Below are 10,312 nucleotides of genomic sequence, written 5' to 3' on the forward strand. Positions count from 1 at the left end.
ACATCATTCAAACTAAAACCACCCATCAACAAACAGAAATTAGAAAGTAAAATCAATATTAAACTGAAATTGCATAGTAAAATCAATATTAAAAATATATTTTTAAATAGTTATAAACGCCGATTAAGAGGTAATTAGGAAAGAAGGTTTGAATATTATAATTAATCCTTCGTATATATAGAAAAAGCTTTATATCTAATTTTGTCATGGGCCTATCTTTTATAAAGCTTTGTTAACTATGTTGTTAAAGTCGGAATGGCCAGGGATCTAGCAATGAAGTTGATTTCGTCGGTGTGGTTGTTTAGTGGTCAATTATTTCTGGGTCCATCATGTTTATTTCCGACAACGCTAACGCTTTCTACATTAAAGGAGAGTACAGACATGTTACGAGATTCTAACAACGATAACGCTTTGTACATTAAAAGAATGTACAGAAATGTGGCAAGGGAAACCAATATATATTGGGTCAGTGGCTCATCAAGGTGGAGCCGCAGTATATGATACTCATTAAATTATGTATCTATTAAGTGATATATATTATGACCCGCGTTAATAAGGCCATCACTCATTGATGGAGAGCAGCAATATATACCACTTATTAAATTATGTGATTAATTTATTTATTTATTATAATTAAATGTATTTATTTATTATAATTAAATGTAATAGCTTATAAATTATGTTTTTTTTTTCTAAAAATTATGGAAATTTTGATTATATTTAAAAAAAAAATTAAATCTAAATAAAAATTAAAATTCACTATTTTAAGTGTATTTTTGATAATGGTGAATCTATCTTTACTATAAAAAAACATGATTCAAACATAACATTTTACAATTTCTTTTTAATTTTACCCCAATTCCAACCACCTTTAACCGTCCAGATAATTCCTCTACCTCTTTAAACCACTCCTCATTCAACGACATATACAAATAAGCAACACGCAAACGAATTTCCGGGAATGTCCAGAAAAAACGAGGAGAGCAGTATTTGCACGATTCCGTCAGAATGAGGGAAAAAAATGTTTGTATACAGAGGCGTGTGGTTTTAAATAATGAATACCAATCAGTAGGGCAAGACCTACCAATCTCGCAAAGCAGGAGTACAATCCTTGCCCTCAAAATTCATGCCTTTTTGCAAGTGCTCAAACTTGGAGAATTGAGTCGATGGAGAAAAAATGTCAAACAAAATATGCCTTGTGTCTCCTCTGCTATCCGCTGCCTCAAACAACTGGTGCGACCCTACACAACCAGGGTTTAAAATGGGCAGGACCCCTAATTCCTCGAATATGCTAACATCTTCAAGATCTCTGTCGTTGCAGCAAACTCCCACGGTGGCCTTATCATCAATAATTGCAGACTCCGACGACTTCACGTCATTCAAGCATTGCAATTCATCATTAAGCAGCTTCGGTGCCTTGCCTCGAGGGCTGTACTCATTATCAGAACACAAATTTATTTCTTCATATTCACTGCTGGAAGGGGCGGATCTCTTCTGTCCAGTGAGGGACTGAACAACAGCACAAAATTCTGATGGGTTTGCTTTGACCACGGTAGTAGGGTTTGAGATATGGGTCACCGTCACAGTTCCAGCTGCGGATCTTTTAGAATTACAGGATCGTGCTATTGAACTACTTATTCCATTAGAAACCTTCTCCGCCATTGTTCTATGGTCTCTAAATTTCAAAAAGAATTTCAATGAATTCTCCGTAGATTTTATATAAAGGAATCTAACAAAACAAACTAGATGCAAATCTCAAGAACAGCCTTACACCATATACAGAACTCATCATCACTCTGAATGTACAAGCTCCAGAATGCAGGTTCGTCTAATACAAATATGTAACTTTGGAGGTGCGGTTCTCCTGAAGTTATATGGTTACATAAAGAAACCTGTATATCTGATACGCAGATAAGCTGGGGAAAACAAGAAGAAGAGAATTGAATATTCGCATTTCAAGCATTTAGCAAATAAATCTGCTTTCTTATAGGATCGTTGGACATAAAAGGAAATCCATTCAAAATCACTGTAGAGTGGATTCCATTGACCCAATATGTTAGAGAGTCGATTCCATTGACTCAATATGTGACTCATATGCTTGAGTAACGATTATTGGGGTATTTAATTGGTCAAATTAGTTTTTTAAGTATGTTTTTTCTACAGATTATTAAGTTGACTGAATTTTTTAATATGTTTTTTTTCCTGATAAAATATAACTATTGGGGTATTTAATTGATCAAATTAGTTTTTTAAATATGTTTTTTTACAGATTATTAAGTTGACTAAATTTTTTAACATATATATTTTTTTTTGATAAAATACAACTATCAAGTTGACTGAATTTTTTAATATGTTTTTTTTCTGATAAAATGTTTTTTTCTAATAAAACACAACTATCTTGCAAAATTTAAAACACAACTATCTTGCAAAATTTAATCTGATGACTTTATGGAAGAAACTTATCTTCAACAAATTATACTAGTAAAACTTACCATTCTAAATTTTATTATGATTTATTAATATCATTAAATATTAATAAAATATAATATTATTTTTTGATTATGCAAATATTTCATAAAAAAAATAATTGCGTGGTAGGTGTTATATGTTTAAGATAAAAGATCTTGAGGATCATCCCAATGATTGAAAATGGGTGGACGGGGACCAAAAAACAGCCGATGACATACTATGACCATGAATTGCGTTTAAAAAAGCAAAAGAAGGTTGTATTGATATTTAGTATTTTCATTAGCATTAATTAATATGTTTTTTTAACTAATTTATTTTTATTTATTACCTATCATTAATATGTTTATTTTTTATAACGATTCAAATAAAAAATTATTTGATATTAATATGTTTTATCTATTTATATTTTATATTAATTTATTTTTATTTAAGATTGTAAATATTATTAATTACAAATTTAGGTGAAAATTTTTATTACAAATACATTTTTATATATTCGGTAAAACATCATAATATCAAGAATAAAAGAACTAACAGATAGTTTATGGTTCAGTATAGTGTGATGTGGATTGTGGTGTGGATTGGTAAAGAGAAAAAGATCTTGTTGGTTCCATACTTTAAAAGTAATTAGACATGTATCAAAAACATTGAGAGGATGCAATAGCAAGGTAGCTACTAAGGAGAGTGTTCACCTTGTCGGAAGATCCAAATGGCATTGTTGTATGGTGGAAGTTGTTAAGTAGTGGGTGACTGTTTAGTAGTTGGGTTTAAAGATAGATGGGGAATAAAAGTTGGTCATCCATTTGTAGCATTATTTCTTGCCCTAACTAACAATGATGTTAATGTTGGGATAGGGTCTTAAACATGTTGGTATTTGGTAGCCATGGGAGACGCATACTAATGGGCAAGCACAGGAAATTTTAGGGGCTAATATTTGTAGGTGGGCTAATTTTCTATGTTTTTTCCCAAAAAAAAGATTCACCAATTTCCATTTTTCTTATAAATGATTCTAAAATTTTATATCATAAAATTATTTACTTGAAAAATTGCCAAACTTATATAGATAGTATATAAAATCATTACAAATTTGAATATTTTTATAAACATATTGCTAAACATTTTATAGTTTGCATGTTAGAGACTAGTAAGATTCGCTAAGGTTTCTAAACTTTAAGATAAATTTCCATCCTTCAAATTTTCCCTAGGGGAGAGGGTCAAAATGGCCAATGGATCATAGCTAGGCTTCAGTGAATTTCTTTGTAGTGGTTAGAACATTTTGCAATGGTGTGGAAAGAGATACATTGTGCATTAGAGAAAATTAAGGATGTAGAATAGGTAATAAACGATCACTGAATATGATGAAAATTGTTTTTTTGGAACATAGATAGAAAGTCGTGCTTGGAAATGGCAGAAGCCAACAATATGGTGTTGATATAATTTAGGACATTATGATTGTAGACTCCCTGAGTTGGTTACATTGTATCCATAATTCTTCCATATTATATGCTAAATTCAATATTTTTATAGTGTTGTGTAGAAATTACCCTAGTTAAGGATAGGGATATAAGTTTGGAAGATGAACTCATCATTGACTCCCACAGAGGAAGACTTTCATATTCCATGTGTTTTTGGTGTTCTCCAACCATCAAATATCTTTACCATGAAGATGATAGAATACCTTTGCAAATTTATCACATCTTTGCATGGTCAATTGATATATCATTGTAAGGGAGAATCTTTAGATCTAGAGTGTGAGTTGGTCACAACCAAAATCATTTGTAATTATTTGCCCCTGCATAGGCCATAGAATAGTGCAGAGATGCTTAGCTTTCTATCTATAGCTTCTACAACTAGATCACCTGGGCATATTGATAGAGGAATGGATTTCACCCTTGAATCAATTAATACTACTACTCACAAAATTGCATATGTTAATATTTAACTAATGTTTTCTTCATTGAAATAGCCTCATAAGTATGATGTTTATCATAATCTCTAATACCATATGCAATGATGAGCTCACGTGCACAAGGAAAAGAGAGGATGGTGCTTTACTACTACCTTTGCTAGAGAGCGGAAAAACAAACAATTAAAAACTAAAATCAATGGCTATAAAATTATAACAGAAGAAAGAAAGAAAAAAATCAGTTATATTTATGACAAAAGTTAAAAGAAATAGAAAAAATCTATTCTTTATAAAATCTAAAAAAAGAACTCGATTATCAATTCATATAAAATAAATAAATAATTATATTAGAAAAAATATACCATTAACTAATCATAACTCCTTATAAATATTCTCAAGTTAAAAATAAATAAATAAATTCGTCAACTCTAATTTACCCTTTTTAATATTATAAAGCTCTAAAAACGCTGATGGAGCTAAAATGAGCGTAAATTTGGATATCCACTGTTAGGTTAAAAGGATGATTTTATTATTATAACTATTATTTACCTATTTAATTTTGGATGGATAGGGGATAAGCTTGGCAAGGTGGAGAGAGAGCCAACCATTATGTGTCGCTAATATTGATGTGGTAGTATCGTACTTCGCCATATCCTCGAAAAGGATTGTACTTCGTGGCTAACCTCGAAAAGGATTGTACTTCGTGGCTAACCTCGAATCAATGTTGATGTGTGGTTTAACGTACGGGTTTGTTCGATGTCTTCTATTTTAATTACCATGGGGGAAATCAAAATGAGATTTTGTTAATTGTAAAAAGATGGAAAACAATCTTGAAAAGGGTGAAATATTTTGTACGCAAATTATATAAACTTACGTTACTTTTATTTTTATGAATTTTATCCTTCCTAAATATATTTATTTATTTTTAAAGTAGATGTTTACGAAAAAAACTGATTATCTGTAATAAATGTATTTCTAATTAAATTAAAAAAAAGTTACATAGTAGTGAGTGTTTTTTAGTTTTAATATAACTAAATTAAAGTAAAAAGTATGAAGATGTGATAAAATAAAAGTCCCTATAAATACATGAAATCAAAATTAAAAATTAAAAAAAAAACAGAGCTATTTTTAATTATACATAGTCTAAAGATACAATGATATCCTATACTTTTTTTAAAATTAGAAATAGATGTTCAGAAATGTTATTTTATAGCTTTTACTTGTAAAGTTAAATAATTTTACATTTAATTTGAATTCTTTTGAATAAATGGTTTTGGAACAAGTTATGCTATTTGTAGATTTTAAAGATTTTGATAACAAATTATTAATTATTTTTTCCTTATACAATTTTTGTTTTTTTGATAAAATTAAAATTACCTGACACAAATAAAGTTTATTCAAAGTTGGACTACACTAAAGTGTTTTGTTTATTATTATCTTAAGGACTTATATTGCTATGGTCCAGCATATATGAAGTATTTCACATAGATGAATCTATATTATGCTTTACGCATAATTTGCCCCATTTCAATATCAATTTCATTTTTCTAGTTTTGAGATTGTGATTATTGTCCAACATACTCATCATTTTTTCATATATATTTATTTATTTTAACACTTTGATTAATTGAAAAGTTCAATATATTAATAAAAAATATATTTCTTTTATAATTTTTCCCCATTTCAATATCAATTTCATTTTTCTAGTTTTGAGATTGTGATTATTGTCCAACATACTCATCATTTTTTCATATATATTTATTTATTTTAACACTTTGATTAATTGAAAAGTTCAATATATTAATAAAAAATATATTTCTTTTATAATTTTTCATTTTCGAGCGACTTTTACCTAGGCTCATAAACTTTCACGTGACTAATTCTCTACTCACATACACACATTATTAATGTTTAATTAATGAATTTAAATTTTATTTAAAAATAATAATTTTCATTTCATAATGTTAAACTTCAGATAAATTTTAATTTTTTGAGCTGAGAGGTTCATTCTACAGTGCAATATAAGCAAGATGTGTAATTTGGTATGCGATCAACATGGAATTGACAAATGCCACTCTTAAATTAAAAATAACTAATTTTCTAAATAGGAAAACAATGTTAAAATAAAACATAACCTGTTTTCTACATAGACAAGAAATGTTAACTAATTCATGTGGATATCAACTTTATATATGTCTATATATAAAAAAAATGTTAAAAGAAAATATTTTAAAGTTGTATATAATAAAATATTCAATGTGGCTTATATTTAGAATTACATTAATAACTAAAAAATGTATACAAATATTTTAATGTCAATTATGTATATATTATATATTAGTTAAAAAAATATGTATATATTATATAAAGTTATTGAAAAACAAAATTATGGTTAAAACGTTTGAAACGGTCTAGGTGTAAGTATTTTACAATACAATCATTTTTTAGCTATATGTTTTTTATCCAAATCCAACAAAGATTTTTTAGACCCACACATTTAAGTTTCAGTATATATAGCATTCAAAAATACAATTTAAACAATGAAAAATTACACATTGTATTTTGCACTCTAAAATAAGTTTGCACCTCAAGGAATTTGATCCTTTTGGGCTTACGTTGGATCCAAAGTTAGATAGATATGGGTTGGTTTTAGTCAAAAGAAAACTAATAGCAAATGAAAAAAAAACTAAATATATAATATAGTAAGTATAATAATATCATATCAAATAACAAAATAATATCAAGCCAAAAATTAACATAAATTAAGAAACAAACTTATTATTGTATTTTGCAAAATAATTTATATATCACACTAAACATTTAACACTCTCTACATTAAAATATGAACTCTAAAAACCACTTTAAAGATTGTATCTTAAATTATATGTGAAAATGTTACAAATATTATGTCATATTTAATTTAATACTCTTTATATTACAGTGCACTCTCAAACCTATCATGCAATCAAATATTTATTAATCAAATATTTATTAATGACTCATAGATATTTTTAAAAAATATGAAAATTTAAAAAATAATTTTAATTAAATTTTAATTACACCATTTTTAATTAATTTTAATTCTAATTTTTCAAAATTTTAAATGTGAAATCTAATAATGTTACTTATCGAATAAATGCTTTGTAAAACAAATAAAACAATGTTTAATTTATTAATACATTTCTCAAATTAAGAAAATATTAAAATAATCTCAATTTAATTCAAAACTATGAAAATGCCATGCTGCTTTATGTAAATATTTAATTTACTGCAAATATTATTTTTAAAATTTTTATGCATAAGTGAATTAGAAGTTACTTGTAAATATTGTTTTACTTGTTAAGTGGTTAGGAAATAGTTATTGGCCCTAACTAATTTCTTGAGTATCTACTCAAGAAGGATCAAAAGGATAGGGGTATCGGAAAAGAGAAACTCTGTGCTTAGAGGTCAGGCAGAGTCTGTTGCTAAGATCTCAACCAAAAATTGTAAGAAAAAGTTTCTTGGTACAACTCGGGGAGAGACTACAACTACAAGGCACTACAACTACAAGGCACGGCTCGGGGAGAGACTACAACATAAGTAGTCTCAAGGTTGGGAACCATATTGTTGAGCAGCGAGTTTGGTTGCAGGATTACTCTAGAAAAGCTTTGTGAGCCAGATAAGTAAAATTATCTGGCAAGTGATTCTAAAAATCTATAATATATATATATATATATATAAAGCTATTACCATGAAGGAAAGTGTACATAACTTCATACACATTTATGTACAAATCACATGTTCTTAGACGGTAGAAAATGACAAAATACCCTGAAAATGAGTAGGCTATTATGCAAAACCCTTATCAAAAAATAAAGAAATAGAATGATAATTACGAAACTGGTATAGGTACCGATTAAAAAAAATAAAAAAAAATCCCGTAAAAATATATTAATAATCAAATGACAGAAAACAAGTTTAAGGAGATAATAGAAATTATGCTAGCATTAGAGATTAAGCTATTAAAACGGTAAATTTCCATGATGAAAACCCTGCCAGAATTAAAGAGCAAAGACTTATAGTTCAAGATTATATTTTCCCAGAATTACTCTTCCTATGAACGTTAACACAAAACTCTGGCTAAAACAGGACAAACCCTGATAGTAAGAGCAATCTTATGCATTCTCGGTTCATACAAAAACCGCATATAAATATAAGTATAATTCTAGATCGCGGTGAAACCCTGGGGTTAGGGAAAAAGCAAAACGAGCCACATAATCTGCAAAAAGCCCTTCTTAATTCATTCTAGGTAATGCCAGAGAAAAAGGGAAATAACTGAATAAAACACTCTAAATACCAGAGAAATCAGTGCGGAAAACAATAGCAATCTCAGAAGGCTTGATAGGCATTTCCACTTGGCCATTTGCATATTAAAATTAATGCCTTAACACGCGGAAACAGAAATAAAATAATATACTATAACCATAGTGACCAAAGAGTTACAAAGGCGACTTAAATGGAAAACATCGTATAATCATCTAAAATGCCCTAAACAATATTAGTCACAGTTAAAACATTGAATATGTTAATAGGTTCAGTATCAAATCTAAAGAATGGCTAACCATAATGACCAGAGAGATACAAGGGCGACTTAAATGGAAAACATTGTATAATCATGTAAAATCCCCTGAACAATATTAGTCATAGTTAAAACCTCTGAATATGTTAATAGGTTCAATATCAAATCTAAAGACTGGCTTCAAGAACTTGACGGGGAAGGCCGAGCCAGTTTTGGACAGAAATCAACAGGCCTCGCCCTCATCCAAATTCCATTACATATACCATTTAGGGTTGGCTAACCCTCTATTCAAATAAAGATAAGACCGCGAGTAAATAAAAAACATAGTCAGGAGTCAGACCCATTACATTCTCTAAAGACTAATTTTATCAGTAGTAAAACCCTGACTTAGGGAAACCCTAGACTAGTTCAAATACCCAATAAAGGGGTTGGACTTTTAGCTTGAAACTCCACGAAATGGGCAAGGGTTCCATCAACACTTTATCCGGGAATCCACTCCACCTGCAAACCACCTCCTCCCGACCAGGAAGAGACCACAGATTAGAAATTCGTTTTTGTAAAACCAAATGCATATGAATAAGCCTGTAGTTTGCAAACAATAAAAGTAAATTACCCATAATACCTGTACATTTGAAAGCTCTAAGCGTTGCTGAATCGCTGAGACAGAGAACACCAGACAACCGTCAAGGCAACAGCAAGGACCGCCTTGGTAGGGAAGGGTGGCCTCGACACCCAACCACATCGCCACCAGGCGAAAGATCACGCCGAAGACCTCCTGCGGAGGAGAGAAACAATGAGCAAAGATCGCCAAGCCATCTGAAGCGAAAGGACCCAAAGATTCTACCCACCGTCGGATCAGTGCCAAAGCCTGAAGGCCATAGATGGGGTCCGGAGTCCAAAGATGATAGAGGCGCCACTTTGTATTGAAGATTCAGGGAGGCCGCCACAACAGCAGGCAGTAATCTCAGCATTAATGAAGGCCAGGTGGCGCGATAAGTACAGCATTAGAACTTTGATTAATAAACTCAGAAAATTAACATGTATGTTCTAACTTAGAAACCGCATACGACATTAATACGACTGTATATCCTTAGTACTAACGAATCCCAAGGATGACTGAGGACTCGAGGAGCATCAAATCTGACCTAGAGATCTTTGAAAAAAGGAATGAAATTATAGCAAGGCTGCAGTCAAGCTGTTACGCGTTATGTATCAGCAGATTGCATAAATATAATGACAAATTTAATGATTATCGCTCAGCTAAAATAAATGGATGTGTATTTACTTTGCACTAATAGATGGTAAAAGAAGTTATTTCTAATGTATAGTTAATTTTAATAGGTGGATTCATGACACGCATCAGACTGGTCACGAACTAA

The sequence above is a fragment of the Pinus tabuliformis genome, chromosome 5_1, assembly GCF_031772625.1.
Source record: "Pinus tabuliformis cultivar Carrire ecotype Pingquan chromosome 5_1, CPIR1, whole genome shotgun sequence".
NCBI classification, from domain to species: Eukaryota; Viridiplantae; Streptophyta; class Pinopsida; order Pinales; family Pinaceae; genus Pinus; species Pinus tabuliformis.